The sequence below is a fragment of the Falco peregrinus genome, chromosome 7, assembly GCF_023634155.1.
Source record: "Falco peregrinus isolate bFalPer1 chromosome 7, bFalPer1.pri, whole genome shotgun sequence".
Classification (NCBI taxonomy): domain Eukaryota; kingdom Metazoa; phylum Chordata; class Aves; order Falconiformes; family Falconidae; genus Falco; species Falco peregrinus.
This window is the reverse complement of record NC_073727.1, coordinates 68,618,514-68,636,766: the sequence shown is the minus strand read 5'-3', so window position 1 is coordinate 68,636,766 and position 18,253 is coordinate 68,618,514. Positions and strand designations below refer to the sequence as shown.

General features: G+C 39.9%; 1 protein-coding gene across 4 annotated transcripts in view; it reads right to left on the bottom strand.

The window, feature by feature from the left end:
- Positions 1 to 1,460, bottom strand: part of FBXO25 (F-box protein 25) — a 29,782-nt gene extending 28,322 nt beyond the window's left edge. For all 4 annotated transcript variants that reach the window (XM_055810851.1, XM_055810852.1, XM_055810853.1 and 1 more), the window contains exon 1: positions 1,325 to 1,460. The gene's annotated coding sequence lies outside the window, so the exon portion shown is untranslated. The remainder of the gene's footprint in view (positions 1 to 1,324) is intronic.
- Between the last annotated feature and the right edge of the window lie 16,793 nt (positions 1,461 to 18,253).

Below are 18,253 nucleotides of genomic sequence, written 5' to 3'. Positions count from 1 at the left end.
TCTAATCTAAATCTACCCTCTTTCAGTTTAAAGCCTTTCCCCCTTGTCCTGTCACTACAGGTCTTTGTAAAAAGTCCCTCTCCAGCTTTCTTGTAGGCACCCTTTAGGTACTGGAAGGTATCCCTGGAGCCTTCTCTTCTCCGAGCTGAACAACTCCAGCTCTCTCAGGCTGTCTTCACAGGAAAGGTGCTCCAGCCCTCTAAACATCTTCGTGGCCCTCCTCTGTACTCGCTCCAACAGGTTCATGTCCTTTCTATGTTGGGGACCCCAGAGCTGAACACAGTACTGCAGGTGGGGTCTCATGAAAGCAGAGCAGAGGGGGGAAATCCCTTCCCCTGTCCTACTGGCCATGCTGCTTTTGATGCAGCCTGGGATACAGCTGGCTTTCTGGACTGCAACTGCACACTGCAAGGTCACGTTGAGCTTCTTGTCAACCAACACCCTCAAGTTTTTTCTCCTCAGGGCTGCTCTCCATGCATTCTCTGCCCAGCCTGTATTTGTGCTTGGGATTGCCCTGACCCACATGCAAGTCCTTGCATTTGGCCTTGTTGAACTTCACAAAGTTCACAGCGGCCCACCTCTCAAACTTGTCAAGGTCCCTCTGGATGCCATCCCTCCCCTCCAGCGTATCAACTGCACCACGCAATCTTGCTGAGGTTACACTTGAACTCAGTGTCCACGGTGGCAACAAAGATGTTCAGCAGCACTGGTCCCTATTACAACCCCTGAGGCACACCAGTCATCACCAGTCTCCACTTTGTACATCGAGCTGTTAACTGCAACTCTTTAAGTGGGACCATTCAGCCAATTCCTTATCCACCAAGTGGTCCATCCATCAAATCCATGTCTCTCTGGTTTAGAGACAAGAATGTTGTGCAGTACAGCGTCAAATGCTTTGCATAAGTCCAGGTAGATGATGTCAGTTGTTCTTCACTTATCCACCAACACCCCATCACAGCAGGCCACCAAATTTGTTAGGCACAATTTGCCCTTAGTGAAACCACGCTGGTTCCTATCCTCCTGCAGCCGGTTGATATCCCAACACCCCACTCCTCCAGGCAGGCTCCTGACACCTCCTCCCCAACGCCCTCCATGCAGCCCCTCATTCCTAGCCCCAGCCCCAGCCCTCTTCCCGGACCCATCTGCCCATCCCGACCCTGACACCTTGCCCCAGACTATTCAGTTCCACACGCCCCTGAGACCCAGCCCCAAGCCCCTCCAGCCACACCTGCCCCCCCTCGGCCCCGAACCCCCGCGCCCGCCGGCCTCACACGCACGGCCCCAGCGCCCCTCCCCGCCCCACCCGCGCACCCGGTCCCCTCACCTCAGGGCAGCGCCGCTCCCCGCCGCGCACAACCGGCCCCACGCCCGCCCGCGCGCTCGGCCCAGGCCGCGGGGCTATTGACGGAAGTAACGTGTGGCTGCGCTCGCCACGCCCCGGGGCTCGCCGATTGGCCGCCGGCCGCCGCGCTTGTTGCTACCCGGCAGCGCCCTTCCCCATTGGCCAAAGGGGGCGGTGGCGTCACCGGCAGGAGCGGGCTGGGCGCGTCACGTGACGGTGGAGGGGGTCGAGGCGCACGTGTCAATGTTTTGGTCGGCGGTGGGCGGGGCGCGCGGCGCGAGTGGGGCTGAGGCGGGCGGGAGCGGCGTCCCCGGCGCTGAGGGGACGTGCCGGGCGTATGTCACCGCAGCCGGGCGCGGTGTGCCAGGGCCGGCCCGGGGGCGCTTTAGCCTCGGTAGGGCCCTTAGGGGAGAGTGGGCTGTGCTACCTGCCCGTCATTCCCTTCGGTTTTTCACCGCGTTGGCTGGTTTCAGCGGGGCTTGAAGCCGAGGGGGTTGTTTGGGATATCACCAGGTTCCCATAGGTACGGAGACAGGCGGCTGGGGGAAGGCACCGATTCAGGGCTGCCCTGGGGAGAGCAGGAGGAATTCGGGTGCCTGGGAGCAGCTGCTGAGCATAGGCCAGTAAATACCTTGGCAGTCCTTCTGTACGTCCTCCTAAACAGGCACGTTTTCTTTTGTGGCTTAGAGGTGTTATGTGAAGCTTATGGAGCCATGCCAGGCTTATTTTTTATACAAGAAAATTTTTGGGGAAATGGGAAACAATTCCTTAGGTAAACCAAGCTTATGGAGCTCCTTGTTTCTTAAAACTTTCAGGCATGAATGTATGATTGTATGAACATCTCCGCTTTTGCTTGAAAGTAATTTTCTCCTGTATGAATGTGGAGAAAGATATAAAAAGAGAAAGTCAAGGAGCTAAAAATAAATTTGTACTTTAAAACGTTGTAATTGATGTTAAGTATTTTGTGCTGTAGAACAGGGTATTGAGCTTTAATTATTAGAATGCTTGGGATTGGCAGTACTTCAATTGCTGCTACTTGTCACTACCTGGAAGCATCCCCTAATCCATTTACGGCTCTTTCCCACATGAAGCTGGAGGTTATGATCTTATAAAACAGCTTCAGTGCTGTAAGAGCACAGAATTAACTATAGGTTCAGATGTTTTGGAAGGGCTTCTTTTCTGTCCTTGCGCTTGAAAGAGTGAACATAAGTAGTTCTTTTTGACCTGGGATACATTGAGTATGTTCTCAGTATGTCACTTTTAATAATTAAACTGCTGTATTAGAGGTAGGATTTATCTCTTTTCATTACAAGAGCAAAAAAGACTATACTCTTTTTTTCAAGATGCTTTAATCCAGACACAAATACAGCCATTGGAAAGTTGCTGCCTTGTGTTTACTTGAGGATTAGGCAACACTGAAACACTGAGAGTAAGCTGGAGCTCGCTTCATGAAGAAGTGGGGGAAAGACTCACACTGGAGCAGTTTGTGAAGGACTGTATTCTATGAGAGGGACTCCACCCTGGAGCAGAGAACAGCATGAGGAAGAAGGAGTGGCAGAGACAAAACCTTATGAACTGACCCAACCCCTGTTGCTCATCCCCCTGTGGCGCTTATGGTGAGGAAGATGTGGCAGAAGAGTAGAGAGCAGAAGAGTGGACTAGAGTCTGGGAAGAAGAGGGGGTTGGGGGGAAAGTGGTTTTAGTTTGGTTTTGTTTCTTGATATCCTTTTTTAATAATACTCTATTTTTAATTTACAGTAAATTAAATTAATCTTCCCCAGTTGAGCCTGTTTTACCTGTGATGGTAACTGACGAGTAATCTCCCTGTCCTTATCTGGACCCAAGAGCTTTTTCATTTTAATTTCTCGCCCTGTCCTGTGAGGAGGGGCAGTGAGAGAGCAGCTGGGTGGGTACCCAGCAGCCAGCCAAGGTCAACCCACCACACTCCCTTAATTATTAAGCCCAAAGTGGATGATGCTCCAGGTGAGTACCTCACCCTTTAGGAAGGATACAATATGGAAGGAGAAAGCAGAGGAAGTCATGTGTTTCTTGTAACTTTTTACTCTTTTATGTTACTGGTTCTAGAAGGGCAAGGACAAGTGTGACTTCCCAGCTTGGGCAGTCACACTTTTTGACTTGTGCTGCAAATTTAATACAGCCATTAATAGCTGAGGTACATAAAGTAACTGAGTTTTCCATGACAGCTCTCTTTCCTGAATAGTTGCAGCTACTCATAGCCAGCTATTCATAGTATTTTACCTGCTGGCTTCAGCATATTTATATTAATTAATATATAAATATATTATATATTATATGTGTTATTAATATATTACTATTATATATTATTCAGCATATTTATATTAATTATAAATTAGAGGGAGCTGCAACAGTGTGGATTTTTTTATATCTTTTTTTTACAGAGCCGCTTGTTATAACACTGTGTATATGTGTTTTCATTCCAAATGTCTAAAAATCTTCTGCTAATTCACCAAGAAGATGTAGTGGTCGTTGCCCATAGTTAATGTTGAGCCATCCTGTCTATTGCAAGTGTAATTTTAGCTCTCTTTATTCCTTAACAGAAGTCTTTTTGCTATTTAGTATTTATGGTATCTGTCCACCTGCCTTATTTTTCTTTGTAACAAAAGCTAATAATTTTTCAAATGAGCAAATCTAGAGATAGTTACTATCTTGAGAGTCCAGTCTCCTACCTGCAAAATAATCACTGGGGAATTTAGGTTCTAAGACAGAGAAATTTTATTTTTAAATATTTTTATGCATAGTGCATGTCTGTGTTAAAAATGTACAATCGGAAATGTGTTGTTCATTTTGGGGGGATCTGGAACCTTAAAATAACATAATGAACGTGAAAACTATTCTAATCAACACTGAGCAGCTCAAAAAATTATTGAGTAATTTAATAAAGATTGGCAGTACTCTGTTTCAGACATTCTTCAGAAAATTCCATGTGAATTTTTCTATTCTGGTGTTGCAGCCCTCATGTGGATCTTCTCTATTGGTTTTATTTAATACTAATGAAGTTTAAACTTTTGCAGTGGAAACTGAACAAACTGGTCTGCAGTGTGACTGTTACTGCTTTTGATTATTTCAGAGGGTTATAAAGTGAAGATTTCATTAAACCTAGACAGTCTCCTGTTTTGGAATTGGGATGGTTACGCTCATTGCTGATAGCAGGTCCCTGTGAGTAGTACAGATGAGACCCTGAGACCATTGCCACATTAATATGAAATTAGGAGACCTAAATAAACAGGCAAATTCTCTCTTTCCCATTTTTTTCTATTAAATTACTTAAATTACAATTTCTATTTAGTAAGACACAGCAAAGATGAATTCTCTAAATGAGCTTGCACTGATGGACAGCCAACCTATTCTGCTTTCAAGTTACTGCTTTAAGAGCTGAGACATAATTAAAAGCAAAATAAGTGGTGTTATTTAGGGTGGCTTAGGATAACCTCACGGAGAAGTTGAATCAGTTTTTCATCAACATTCATATTTCGTGAACTACCTGATCTGGAGATATGCATCATGTTTATAGGATTCCGTTTCACTTTTTCTTAGAAATCATCTGAAAATGAGGGTTGTGGTAGATGCAAATGGCCTTCTTTTCCTTGGGAGAGTAATTTTTATTTTGCTGAGTAATCTCTGTACATATTTCAAAGATTAGAATATATACCACAGCTTGATTCAGTTACTTAGCAACATTTAATGCTAAGAAAAAGAAACAGGAAAGTGGTGCAGTAGCAATGAAATCATTAGACAATCGAACGGAGCTCATGACAATAATGAAGCAGAAATAATGGTATTTTGTAGGTAAAACAAAACTGGAAAAGAACACATAATCCAAGCAGTTGTCATTTTTCCAATGAGGCAGTTGCTTATAGTTTGTTTTTTTCAGGAAAGCTTGCAATCTGGTTAAAAAAAAAAAAAGCAAAGCTTGGACAGAAGCATCATTGTCCTAAATATTAATTAATGTGTGGTTTCCACTGTATGACACAGTTCTTCAGAAGTCGCCAAAACAAGACGTAATGCTGTTGCTTTTCCTTTGTTACATTTATTACTCTCCCCTAATTATGAAAATATATAAATATTTAAGTGTGTTAGGATACCTATAGCTGCATAAGAGAGCACCTGCCTTCCTGGAGGCTTGGCTGCTGGGGGCTCAGGACCAACTCAGAGGTGGTGCAGCCCCCTTCCTCCTGGGAAGAGGCTCCCAACAGCGCTGTGTGGAACTAGCCTAGCCTGACTATGTAACCTGCTGAGCTGCGCCCTGACATAGACCTGCAGGCTGACATCCCAGCTTAACCTTGGACCTGCCTCACCACTTGCCTGATGATCTGGACTCTTGGTTGAACCTGGCCACCATCTGTGAGGCTGTCCTCATGTGCTTGCCTAGCGCAGAGAGGCAGGGGCCTCACCAGCCACGACATCCCTCTCAGCTCCCCAGTCTACAGGGATGTAATGTAGTCAGACAAATTTCTCTCCAAAGGCCATGGGGAATAGAAAACCTTTATGGAAAGAAACATCTTACATGAGCTTTGGGAAAAAATGAATGCACAGATATACTATAGGTTATTAACAATTACATTCAAAGATGTATTTGTTATTTGTTACAAAGATGTAACACAAATCAATGTTGGATGTAGAAATTTAATATGAAAGATGTTGTATTATATAATAATTCACTGTTGAATGTAAAAACTTTTATTTTGGAAGAAGCACTATATAGTGTAGGGCAAAGAATTTTGAAAACTATTTATTATTCTAGGGGAAAAACATGGTAACAGTTTGCTGGGAAATAACATCAAGGGAGAAATAGGAGAAGTTTCAATGTTGCAGTGAAAAACATGATTTTAGTTAAACTCCAGAGAAACAATCTGAAAAACAGCATGTACCATACCTTGAGACAAATCTTTAATTGAAAGCACTGGGACACCAGCAGAAATTCCGCTGTTTGATCAGTGACAGGTTGGATACTGCAGCTAGCTCATTCACTGTGGGGGGAATGTGAGGTCAAAACTAAGTTCTGGAAAAGAAATTTTCATTTTTCAAAAAATATGAGCTTTGCCTATATAAGAGAGAGATAACTAAGGAAATGAACTAGTTTAGGAATTTGCTTTATGGGGTGGAATTTTATGTCAGTTCAAGCTATAGAAATTGGTAAGGAATTACTTATAAAAGTGAGGTTTATTTTTTTTTATGCTACCAAAGGATGGCAAGAGATTTTCTAACCTTCTACTTGAAACCTTTAAATCAGAAAAAAATATATATTTAGAAGTAGACTTTACGTATTAGTAAGTTACCAGCTGCTTTCACCATATTTGTATGCATCCGTACAACCAATAAATTGTTTTGGAACCATGGTTTCAAATATGTTCATTAGAGAAAGTAATTGCTGCAGCAAAAGCTAAGGGCATACAGCTCAAGGAGAAAATGGGTCGAAACTGTGACAGGAGAGAAATTCTCTCTCCTTTTCTTCTCTTTTTTTCTCTCAGTTTTTCCCATAGGAAGAATTGGAACAAAGAAACCTGATTAATTGAAGCTTAATTGGTGTGTAAAGGGGGCTATATGATGTAGTTGAATCTGACTGCAGGGAACTGAATGAAAACTACTAGAGGTACTGGGAAGGCTAAGAAAAGTGCTAGTCTACTGTTCTGCAAAGTGATGTGCATTGGTGTTAACTAAAATGCTCAGCTAAAGGAAATGGCTAACACAACTGCTAGCTGCAAAGAGTAGGTTATTAGAGGAGGACAGAGATAGAGAAAAATAGAGATTTCCAGAGAAAGGTAAATTAGATATTTTTCAGTTTGGCTGGATCTGATAAACTGGGTTATTTAGACAGCAAGCAAAGATATTAGCAGTTATGCAGAAAACACATGGAGGATTGGAGAAATGCAGCAGAACTGCAAAGGAGCAAATACAGTGTCTATTGAAAAAGAAAACATAGACAAAATAAATTATAATTTGTAAATTTAACTTCTGGTAGAAAAATCTGGAACTAATGATCTCTTTAGTGAGCTGGAATGTGGAATAGGGTGTATACATGATAAATTAGTAGATGGTAGGAAACTGGCAGGATCTCTAAGAATATGGAAAGGTATGCTAAGAATTAAAAATTACCTTGGAGAAATGGTCTGAAAAACAGAATAAAATTCCCTACGGACCTTCTTTTGTATATACTCATAATTAAAATGTCTGTTCATAGTGTCTGTCCTGTCTAGCTATGCCTGTGATATAACCGCTGTTTACTGGAATTCCATAAAACCAAACTCAGTTACTAGTGCTATCAGTAACTGTACCTCAACAGCAGAAGCTGTATCTGATATAACTAACATTAGTTGGATAAACCTGCCCATTCAGGAAATAAAAAAGAAAGCATTTTGAAGAAAAAAAATACTGAATTTAGCTTTTGCTTATACAGGTGAAGCACCCTTAAATAATAGCTGTGTTAGTCAATTTATGTTGTCTTGTTTATGGTAGTGTAAGAACAGAACCAGACTTTCTGATATATCAAGAATTTTAATGGAAGACAACAAACACTTTTTAATCTGTTTCATCTGCATGAGATGCAGAATCCTAATTATAGAGCAATTCAAGGTAAAAATAATTTTGTTCTTGGTTTACACATACACTCAGTTACTGCACTTTAGCTCAGTGGTGTCAAAGGAATGTGGTTCTGGCTTCCGAAGGGTCCTATTTCGGGTTTGCTTTCCGAACTGAACTGCAGATGCATAATAAAGAAAGAGAAAAAGTCTTACACAATACAAAACCTGATTGAAGACCATTAAAGTCAGTGTATCTTTCCATTAACATAGCAGACTCTAGAGTAATTTCTAAAACAAGCTGACCAATTTCTTACTTCAACTACTTTGATACTGTACCTGTGTGATTTTTCAGAACTGGAAAATCTTCCAGTCTTACAGGAAATTTTTATCTGGCATGTTGAATTGAATGGCTTAATTTCTTGACATTTTGGAAGTTTCCCATTTCCATGTCTTATGTTCTTGAAATTTGTCAATACAAATGAGGTAGAGGCACAAGGAAGAAGGGGAGGTGCTGAAATCAAAACAATAATTTCTGTAGAGGTGGGTAGCATAATTAGGGGTTTGGGATATTCACATAATCAACACTGGAGCATTGTAAATTTTGCTGGTATGTATGTCTGCTGCTATGGGATGCAGGCTTTGCCCTGATGCTTTTTTTTTTTTACTAATGTAGTTAGTACCATGAGTTATGTATATTACCATATTCTAAGATTTAAAATAAGAACAAAATGTGAATTTTTAACAGGAAGTGATGTTTTAGCAGCTTTGGGGCATTGAGTCATCATAGACATTTGTGTATTAGATTGGGTTTTAATGGCTACTTTGAGATGTGTTATGGCTGCCATTAATAGTGACAGATGGATAGATACAGTTCATGCTTTCATCCCTTTCAGGTGTCCTGTAATGTCTTTGAAACCTTGCATTTTCACTCTGTCCTTTCTCAGGAGGTTCTGAGTTATGATGACTTTCTCTTCAAAACTGTTGTTCATTCTTGAGCTCAGGCTGTTCGTGGCTTTGGCCAGAGGGAGTAACTGTCATGTTTAAAGTGCACCACCTCCTCATAGCAGCTGGAAGTTAGTGGTTTTATCTAGTCTTTGTGCACTTATAAGTCTGTCTGTTAGCCTTTTTTTGAGAAATAAATTGTAGTGATAAATAACACAATGCTGCTTGTTTTTAATAATTTGCAGTGCTGCTGAAGGAGGGTAGTACCAAAGGATTATCAAGATGACCCAGAGACGAAACAGCAAGCAAGCTGACAAAGCCTTTAGTTGGTAAGGTATTAGAGTGATGGGGTTCAGACTAATTTTGTCCTTTCTTGGAAAGATGCAAAGATAAGTGATTCTAATCATGAAAACAAACCCTGAAGGCTGACTATTATAGAGATTGCTCTATCATATATGCACTCTATATTGTATATTTACAGCTAATTTAACTACTCAATAGTCCATCAGAGATTAGTACATGATCAGTAATTCTGTACCTCATCATTACTAGTCCTCATGATTAGTAATCCTATGAGATTTGTGGTTGTAAAGAGTTCCCTTTGGAAGCACTAAACAGAGGAAGTCTTAAAAAGTCATGGTTTTTTGTGAGATAGGAGCACAGTATACTTTTATGATCCTTATTCATAGTATTGCTCACCATGTAATTACAATCCCTAAACTCACATTTCCTACCAAAAAATCTAAAATACTAGGTTTTTATTGTTATTGTGAGTTTGTCCAGGAAATCGTTATGGGTTGAACTTCCTTCATTTGGTTATTTTTCTTTGCTTGCTGTATTAATATGAACACCTTAATATGAAGGCTTGGTATGACAGCCTTCCTTAAGTGCCACCCAAGCCCCAAGGGAGTCAAGGAAGATTTTGACCTTTATTTCACAGGAAATGAATCAAGCTTGTTTATACAGAAGAAAAGCAATTGCATATATGCAACTATAATTCTAAATTTCATAGTTAAATTCAGTGCCAGTCTAGATCTGTGCAAAATTCAGGTTTGTTTTCTTGGTGGTTTTATTGTTTTCTTTTTTTTTTTTTGCCTTGTAAGAAGGAAGAAACAAAAGCAGCATTTCATTCAGTCACAGATTTCTGCATAGCTCTTGGGACTATTCTACTACAGGGAACAGGGCTCCTTGGCGGTCCATTTATCTAGCTCTCAGTAAGGTTTAGAACTATTAATTCTAAGTGTACCATTCTTCACATGTTTATTAGAATCTTTGATTATGATTTTATAGACATTTGAAATATAAAATCTATGGAAATGGATAGGAATGTTTAGGGAACAGTTAAAGGCCTTGTGCATAGCAAACTTTCCTGGCATATTTTGATAGAAAAAGAAAGATTATAATTAGACCAAACACAGTCATTTTCAGAAGCACATAGGGCTGGAAGACATGTAGATTTCATTCATTCATTATTTGAACACAAGCAATATGCAAAGAATTAAATCATTTTAAAAACCTATTAAGAGAAAACAGACTTATTAACACCCATATTATACTAGAGAAACAGCAGGAAGTGAGCAATGTGCCTTTCAAGTTGGAAATTTATGCTAGCAAATACCAATAAACAGTGTGAATAATCTTGCTGATAGCATTGGGAATGCTATTTAGGCTGACATTGCATAGATAGGTGTACACTTTTCCCAATATCTAGAGGCAAGAATTAATTTTTTTTCTCTGGCAAGCACCCTAGTTATATGAACGTAACCCTTACTGCACCAATGATTGCCTGTCTGTATCCAAACAAATGTCTTTAAAACTCTGAGAATGGAACATGAACCACATTTCCTCGATTCTCATTTTTTTCTTCCCTTTCTTTCCATTTCTTTTTTCCTACCTGACTTTCTAGGTTTCAGACAGTGTGTGTTCCACACTGCTCCTCAGTCAAAAAACAAAGGACTTGCACACACAGAGCAGATGTCTATGGGCTGCTGGCCTATGTCCTTTCAGAGTGTTTCTGGGTTCTGTGGAGGTTTTTGTTCTTCCCAGTTCTGACCTATGAAAAAATCTGCCCTGGACCAGTATTGTCTTCCCTGACTGTGGTCATTCTCTGTTCTTTTGAAGATACAGTGTTTAGCATGTAGATCATGCTGTGGGCCCTTTGAGGGAAAAAAAATGGTACCAAATGACTGCATCTACACTATCATATTAAACATCCAGAATATGATTTTTAGGGCAAAATGGCATTCTTTTACATCTGACGTAATGTAACAGGCATCTCGGATGTCTCTGGTGTATGCCCCTAGTATCCCCCAAAAGGGAACTTTGGCTGTGTAAAATGCTTAAAACATCCCCCAGAGTGCATCACCAGCTGTGTGAATCTGGCAATATGCAGGCACTGGATGTTCCAGCTGCTCTTGCAAAAAGGCAACCTGAAGCAGAACTCATAAAGATCCTTCATAGAAAACAACCAGAATTCAGGCTGCATATGAGGGCAGTATGTATATCAGAAAGATGTTCTGTCTCTAATGGTCTACATGTAGTTGTTTCACCTTCCCAAAACTGAGAATTCATATAATGGGGGAGGTTAGCAGTCACTCTTAATCACTAGCAGTAGGTCTTTGGGATGAAGTACAATTAGCAGCACTCTATAAAGTACACTAAATATGTAGCCAGTTTGTTTAAAGATACAACTATCTTGTTTAAAGATGGCCCACACAGTTCTGTGATGTCACCAGTTGTGAAAACTACTGAAACTGAAAAGAATTTTGCCTAGGTAATGGCGGCAGGATTGCACTGCATAGAGTTCTGTTCTGTGGGATCTTAATCACATTCAAATCAATATGCTTAAGAGCACGTATTTATGATTGTACTAATAATTAATTGTTGCTGTTAACCTCTACCTTTATATTAATTCTTCAGCTTTGGGAGGATGCAGCAGTTACCTATTGATCATGAGAGTTAGCACATCATTCTGATTTACCTGTCTGAAAGATATTACAATTTGTTGTTGCTGAATTAAAAACAATTAATCGCTTTCCTGTATTCATTTGTATTAAGGAGATAGTTTCCTGATTAAATTTGCTGACAGTTCTAAACCATAAATGCATGCCATGTACTATTTTTATGTCTCTATTTTATAGCATGGTTATATTTTATTCATTTAATTAAATAAAAAAAATTGAGGGAAGTAATTTATAACATAGATACTAGATTTTTCAGCTCCAGATTTGGGATCTGTACAAAACTTACTGGGAATAGTAGGGGTGAGAGGGTCAGGGGAAGAAGGGTTTTTCAACCCTTAAAACTGGACTGAGTTCCTATAGTGAGAGATGAATTTTTGTCTGGATATAACTACCATTTTGGATACTTACTCCTTTAGTAGTCACTTCCATGCTTGTTAGGAAAACTACCTTTTTTTGGGAGTGTTAATCCCATGACAGCAACTGGAATAAAGTGATGCTGCAGAGATTACATCTGTGAGATCAACTGGACTCAATAACTTCAGTCAGTATCTGGCAAGGTGAAGACTGGCCCCAAGATGCTGCATTGTGTAAGAAGTAGGAGGTGCATAATCTCTTGAATACAGACTGTTATTCTGGAACATTATGGCTCTGTCACACTGGAAAAGCTATTTGCCAAAATAATCTGCACTCAGGATCAGTAGAGCCCCCAGGTTATGAAGCCCAATGCTTGTCAATATGGGTGTGAGATTTGGGCTATGTACTTTTAAATAGCTCTTTCTCAATGCAGCCTCAATCACATCCCACAGCTCTTGCAGCAGCTGCACTTCTAGAACATCCAGCTCAGTACTTTTCATGGGATCATATAAAGTGAATTAGCGCTGGCAACACTGTTTTTGTGTTCAAAAACACACACAAAAAGAGTCCAGTGCTTTTCCCATGAGGATGCTGAAGGCAATTTCCACCCATGATTACGCCTAGATTAGTCAACATGGCTAGCAATGTGGCATGATTTTCCTGGGACCTTTTTCAAAGCCTTGTACTTGGAATGTTCCAGTCTAGCAGCCTTCTTCTGTGCTAAGGGAGTTGAACTGCCTGCACGTTTGCTTGTAACACAAATCCAGAAGTTGGCAAAACTTTACTGTGGGTGAAGATGAAGGAATAAGACAGGTGACAGAGTGCCCTGTATGGTTTTTATCCTCCTACCTAAGACCTGTGCATCCTTATCCTCACCTTTTATTGTATCCTAGCTGATATAAGCACAGTAGAAAGAAAGGCAGCAGGTTAAAGAAATAAGATGGGATTTTTCAAGTGAGTCTGTGCCAGTCTGGAGAGTTTATTTTATTTTTGTGTCAGAGAAGTTACTGAATTAAAACCAATTTGAAATTATTTACCCTTACTTGAGACCATCCATTTTATTTAATGCAGTACCAGCCAATGATGAATTTTTTATTTTTTACAATTTCATGTAGTATGTACATGCTTTGAGCATAAAGTCCATCAGGAGACAGACGGTAGCAAAAACTTTACGGCTTCCAACACTGCAAGAATGTAACGGGCCCCACAAACTGGTAGTCCTGGCGTTGGTAGGAATAGTCTGATGAATTCTAGTGACAGCAGCAGTTCAGTGGCTGTAAAGCAGATTTCAGAGGCTGAAAATGCATTAGGCAAGTGCTGTATACGTTCACTAATCTATCACAGCACAATCTATCATGCATCTCCTTTTCTGCGGATGAAATCACCTTCTAGCAACATCAGCACAAATATTTGGAAGAAGGTAGAGAAACATATGGCTTGCAGTACTTCACTGACAAATTGCTTCAGCAGAAAGCATGCCTTTTCATTTACCTTCTCAGCCAATGCTTAGAGTTAATCACAGCAACTAAGTGCCACTGCTGTGCCATATGGAAGCAGAGCTAACTGTGTTAACAGGAATTTAAAAACATGTGGGGAGAGTCACAGGAATTATGAGCCCAGGGAGTGTACATTTAATAGTCAGGCAGGAACTCTTGACAAAAAAGAGAGGAATAAGTTGCACTTTTCCTGAATCTTACTCTTTCCAAGACATTCTCTCTTTTGGCTTAAGCTTTCACCTCACATGCTCCTTCATGTATCACTGTACTTCATAAGTTTTAGCTGCTTGATAAAGTAGGCAGCAGTAACACTGAGAATGCAGCCCTGATCTCACTGAAACCAGTGGCAAGACTCCAGTGGACTAGGGTGAGCCAAAATTTCTCTTTTAACGTAGATTCAATTCTATGAAAACTGTTGGCTTAAAAAAAACCCCAAACCAAAATCCTTTCTGCTGTCTTTCTAAATATTACAGGAAATGACACAACTGGATCCCTGTTCTCCAGTTACTTGCCATTATGATGAATTATTGGGTTGTATTGTGCTTTGGGGTTCCAGGTCTAAAGGGCTTGTCTTGGCAGCTTGGCAGCTTTGCTGTATCTTCACTTTAATCAATTATATAATCAAATTGTCCTTCTTCCTCCAGTGTTCTGTAGACCTCTCTTGAAATGATTAGAAAAGATTTAGAGGATACTAGATGCCTCCAGTGAGCGCATAACTTGAAAATCTCATTATCACTCATGAGGAATATTCAGGACAGGGCTATTTAAATGACAGGCTCAAGTCCAAATTTGGACAGTTAGTAAATTCTTTCCAGACCTCATAAGAGTGAGTTAAGGTAGAATTAATCTCATCTGAATTTAGCAATCTCTAGTTTAGATATCTCCACCTGAGCTTGCTACCTGATGCTGGATATATACTCAGGGGTGGGGAGAAATATGCAATTTTAAGGCACATCAGTAATTTGACCTGTTTTATATTTCTATTTCAGGATGAGAGGAATTGTTCTGTGAGAGTGCCTGTGTCTTCTCAATGACTGGAGAGGGAGCCTAAAAGGTAAATACATTGTTTTCCCACAGGACATCCCATATTCCTCGCAGCTTTTGGGGAACAATTTCAGTTCTCGCCATAGTTCCCAACTGCTGTACCATGTCTAGGTGGCCCAGCAGTATTGAAACCAATGCACTGATTCCCACTGGCTGACTTCAGGTAAATTATGCAGTAGATATGGTAGAAGCTGGGTGGCCTTTATCATAAATTGTCAGTAAGGTGAAAGAATAGATACAGAAGAGCATCACACTAATTTAGAGATCAGTAAGACATACAAATATGTGCTTAACCTCATAAAAATGGAAAATAGAACTTTAAATACACCGTTTTTTCGACACTAGATGGCAACAGTATACATTAGAAATAGTGGATTCTCAACCAGTAAAAATAAACATTACACAAGGAATTGAATGAAGGAGAATCACACAGATTATTTTTAGAGTAGATTTTGCCTGAAATTAGAAAAAAACCAATGCATGTTTAAAGTACCATATATTTCTGCTATCAAGATACAGAACCTAGAGAAACTGATCTAAATCTATTAGAAAAGCTTAAAATTACTCTGAGTTAGAATCTGCCCTCCCATGAAAGAATATTTATTAGAGGCTCCTCAATCTAAGCAAAGACTAAATGTAGCTTTTACTGACTGGATGATTATAGAGGGTCTGAACGTTAAAGGCTCCAGTCCTTTGCTCCTCAACTTCCTAAACAAATCAGTGTATGCATAGAGCTTGAGGGCAGTTTTGTTTTGTGATCAATTACATTGCAGAATTTATGAACCAAATTTTAATTTCCAGCTCTGCAACAAAGTAGTAGAGACACTATGCTGTATGGGTCATTTAATTTTTAAAAAAAAAAAAAAAAGAAAAGAAAAAAAAAAGAAAGAGACTGAAAGACTGCAGAGAGGTGAAATTGTAGCATTCTTTTGGGAGGAGAGATCGCAGCTACACTTCTTTCACAATGGTCTAAAACTTTTGGTGTTGTTGGTGTCATTAGCCAGTGCAGGGGAACAGAAGGATGTGAATTTCTGATGCTACCAGTTCCTTTTTCTTTCCTCATGTGCTTGAGTTACCATGTTGGGGAGATAACATGGACATATCTGTATAGGATTTCCCAGCTGCTCAGGGAAACTTCCCTAATCCTCACTGCTCGTTGGTTTAGGATAATTTTTCTGAATATATCTTTCTCATTGTGGTGAACTTTAGAATAAATATCTTCATCCCAGCCAGACCCAGTACACTTCCATTTGAACTTGCCAGTTTCCCGATGGTGTTTTCTATGGAGCATCCCATAACTCAACATCCCATGAGTGCTGATAAATCGTTAGTTCTGTGATACCATAATAAAATTTCTACAGTAAATAGGAACACTGCACCTTTAAAGAATAGAAGAATGAACTATTTAAGGGTTAACAGAATGTGGAATAAAATTCCTAGACTATTCACAAATATATCCTTTTATTATTGCTACCATTTTGGGGAAAAAAAATAATCTCATTTCTTTTGTAGAATATTCTTTTGGGCTGTGGGTGAGTTTCCTGTAAAATAAAGTGGGCATTGACTGGATTAGCATGCTGCAGAGTTTTCTGCAGGACTAAGGCCATAACAGTGCTCATAGCTTCACAATAAAGCATATAAAGATATCTTTTTTCGGGGCAGAGTGAGAATTACTTGGGGTTTTTTTGTGTAAAATCATACAGTAGAGTAGAGGTTTGGAACATAAGCACTGAAGCCACCTTCCCAACTGCAAGAGATGCATCTATATTGTCTTTTAAGTGGACTCTTCATTCCACCTTCCAGCAGAAACTCACTAAGCATTCACATTATCTATATTGAGGTCTGTGCTATGGTCAGATGTTGTGTGTATCCAGGATTCAGTTTCTAAGCTTGCCAGTAGGTATTTCTGTGGAGAGAAATTCTGTAGCATCAGACACAGGCAAACTTTTAACCCAGTCTCAAAGGTTCAAAATCCACAGGATAACTTTCTCATGTTCTCATGTGACTTTGAGGTGAGGTATGTCCTAAGGGAAATATTTTTGGAGGAGAGAAACAATGACCTTTCTTTACTGTTAGGTGAATATGGTAACTTCATATTTCACAGATGTGGAGTATAAGGCAGAAAGATTAAGTGAACTGCTCAAGGCTATAAAAAAAAATTTTGTATCAGAGCCCAGATCAGAAGGGAGGAACTGCTGACTCCCAGTGCTATGCTAAGATACCTCTCTGTTAAAATAGGCCTATGAATCATCCTAAAAGCCAACAGTAATGCTTTATGAGTCTCAGCACTGCAGATGCTATTAGTACTGTTGAGAAGGAAGGAACTTCTTTATCAATGTGCAGCAATAATCATTCTTAACTCTTATAAGCATTTATTCACATTCAAAACATTCAGTCTAAATCGAGCAAAACACGTGATGTGTCAACCCTACCTTCCCAGGACTGTCCTTGGATTTGCTTTTGTCTAAAAAAAATCCTATTATTATTATTATTCTTCAAAATTTAGTTTCCAAAGCCTGTAAAAATAGCTTTGCAGTCATGTCTGCTTCCTGACAATGCATTTCTTTTACATCCTTAGGAAGTATTTGTAAGATACTGTAAGCAACAGTGGCAACAGTGCACAGAGAGAGAAAAAATAATCCTAATGTGTTCTTAGTATTTCAGGATATATCTCCATTTGGTTCTGAATGATAATATCTGCTTATTTTCTGTCCTCTTTCAGATATGAACAGTTTTATTGTCCCTGTCTGATGAGTAATGTGTCTGCATATGAGACAGATTCTGCACTCTCCTGATACAGCCAGCAAGAGCAGAAGATGCAAGGTAAAATTCAAATGATCCTCTCACAAGGGGAAGGTAAAGAATCTAGGATGTCTGGGAATAGCAGGAAGACTTTCCTGGGCCCTGCAAAGCTATGTTAGACAAGCATTTCTGTGTCTGTATAGAAGGAGATCGTTGGGTTGAACAAGAGCAGATCTGTTGAACACACGTCTACATGAGCTACCGTCTTATTTGGTGGAGGTGGTATACTAACTCTTAGGCTAGCACATCTCAAAGGACAATGATTCAACTAAACACACCACATGCAAATCTCTCAGAAGTCAGTGGGATTTTAGCGTATACCAACTAATGTACCTGCCTCATCTGAAGCCTTTAGTTGCATAGCAGTATGAGGTATTTTATTGTTGCTCTAAAACTTGCAAAGCATATTCCAGTTCCCAAACCTTGCAGGATATAACTGGCTTCCCAAGGCTGTGTGTTGGGACCTAAGGACTTGGACTGTAATATTTATGGTGAAGCAAGGAAAATATTTTGGCAGTATCACTAAAGCTTACAATATGATGATTTGAAAGTAAAATAGAAGTAAAACCAAACACCTCATGCTTGAACTGTTGAAGTATGTTAAGGCACAAGAAGATTAAAACACTGTCTTAATGTCAACTTGCCTAATTAGATATATCGTGGAACCAAATATACTGCAGTGCATCATGAAACCGATCTTGGAGGTTAAACTCCAAACTGAGGAGGTAGGAGATAAAGACCGTTTGTGTT